We start from the raw sequence: 2,059 nt of genomic DNA, 5'->3' as shown, positions 1-2,059 counted from the left end.
TGATTGCATGAGAAACCTTGTTTGGCCTTGTGAAGAAAAGCTCTCTATGAAACCCAACAAAAATGTCGATTCCTGGTGTGATTCAGCCCTATGAATCTCACTCGACAAAGCACTTAACTGAAAAATGGGAAAATTCTGTCCGTCGTGTTTGAGCAGACCAGTTTGTCCATACCATGCAGCTTAACCTGATATCCTTTCTGACATAACCATATCCTAATTGTATCTGAAAATATTTGAAGTCAAACAATTTTTAAAATTCATTTGTGAGGTGTGGGGATTGCTTGCTAGGCCAGTGTTAATTGCCCATCCCTAATTGCTCAGAAGACAGTTCAGATTTAACTACATTGCTGTGGGTCTGGAATTATATGTAGGTCACACTAGATAGCCTTGACTGATCTCTCTCACTAAAAGACATTAGGAAATCAGATGGGATGGTTTTTACAATAATGATTCATTTTATTTAAAGGTTACTACCTACCATGGCAGAATTCAAACCCATATCCCCGGATGATGAGATAGTAGGAATTGCAGATGCTGGAGAATCTGAGATAACAAGGTTTAGAGCTGGATGAACACAACAGGCCAAGCAGCATCAGAGGAGCAGGAAGGCTGACGTTTCGGGCCTAGACCCGGTCCAGGCCCGAAACATCAGCCTTCCACCTCCTCTGATGCTGCTTGGCCTGCTGTGTTCATCCAGCTCTACACCTTGTTATCCCCGGATGATGAGCCTGGCTTCTAGTCTAGTGACATTATCACTACGCAAGGCCTCCTCTATTTATGTTCTTTCCATACATTCTTACTTATTTGAATTGTCCACAGTCAAATAATTTGTCATTATTTTCACAGCTGAAGTGAATGTCAAGACTGAAACCAGGACGGAAGACAATAAGAATGGATGTCTAAGTTAGGAATAAGAAATTCATGGTTATGGAACTAAGGTGGGTGAGTGCAGCTGGTGTACAGATAAGACATAAGCTAACAGAATGACAGAGTAGGCTCAAATGGCATTTCGTTTGTCTCAAGTTCCCAAAATAAGCAAAGTTTATTTCAGGCTTTGTTACAATTCACTCAATCATTTAGCTCAGTAAGCAACACTTCCTCACAGGATTCTAATCTGAGACTGGAATGAAAGTTTGACATTTCAACGAGATGCTGCAGAATGCTCCTATGGATAAAGTATTGAACCAAATCGTGGTTTTTTCTGTGGTTCAGATGGAACCATTGATATTTACAGAACAGATGGAAGCATTCAGCTAATCATGACTATGCTTTGCTTGAGCAATTCCAAACAAATCCCACTGCCCCGTGATTGCTTTACAATCTTGTATCTTCTCTGCTTCAAATCTCAATACTGCTTTGCTCATAAAAATAACAATAGTCTATGCCTCTACCATGTCCTGTGACTAAACATTTCATTCCTCAACAGTCCTCTGCATTGAGACATTTCTCATAAACATTCTTCTTCCACTGAAGCCCGGCTAGCTCAGCTGGTAGAGCATGAGACTCTTAATCTCAGGGTCATGTGTTCAAGCCCCATGCTGGGCATCTTCAGTTTGGGGTGGCACAGTGGCACAGTAGCTCAGTAGTGCTACCTCACAATGCCAGGAACCCAGGTTCAATTCCAACCTCAGGCAAATGTCTATGTGGAGTTTGCACATTCTCACTGTGTCTGTGTGGGTTTTCTCCAGGTGCTCTGGTTTCTTCCCATAGTTCAAAGATATGCAGGCTAGGTGGATTGACCATGCTAAATTGCCCCTAGTGTTCAGGGATGTGTGGATTAGGTGGGTTATAGGGAGGTGGGTTTGGATGGGATACTCTGGGGGTCAGTGTGGACTTGTTGGGCCAAAAACCCTGTTACAACACTGTAGGGATTCTAAGATCTGAATGAGAATTTAAAAATTGATCCTTTTCCTCATCATTCACTTTCCAACTAGCAGTTATTATTAAACGTTTCTATAATTTTAAATGCTTTATAAAATGTTTGCTCAGATTTCTCTACCCCAGTAGAAATAGTCTCAATACATTGAGTTAAACATTAAAGATATTACAGTGATAATTC

At 41.1% G+C, this 2,059-nt stretch overlaps 1 non-coding gene across 1 annotated transcript; it reads left to right on the top strand.

The window, feature by feature from the left end:
- The first annotated feature begins 1,472 nt into the window (after positions 1 to 1,472).
- On the top strand, positions 1,473 to 1,545 carry trnak-cuu. The gene has a single exon. It is a non-coding gene; the product is annotated as a tRNA-Lys (tRNA).
- Positions 1,546 to 2,059: the final 514 nt, after the last annotated feature.

Source organism: Rhincodon typus, chromosome 4, assembly GCF_021869965.1.
Source record: "Rhincodon typus isolate 14 chromosome 4, sRhiTyp1.1, whole genome shotgun sequence".
Lineage (NCBI taxonomy): Eukaryota > Metazoa > Chordata > Chondrichthyes > Orectolobiformes > Rhincodontidae > Rhincodon > Rhincodon typus.
Note: the sequence above shows the minus strand (reverse complement) of the source record. Positions and strands in the feature narration are given on the sequence as shown.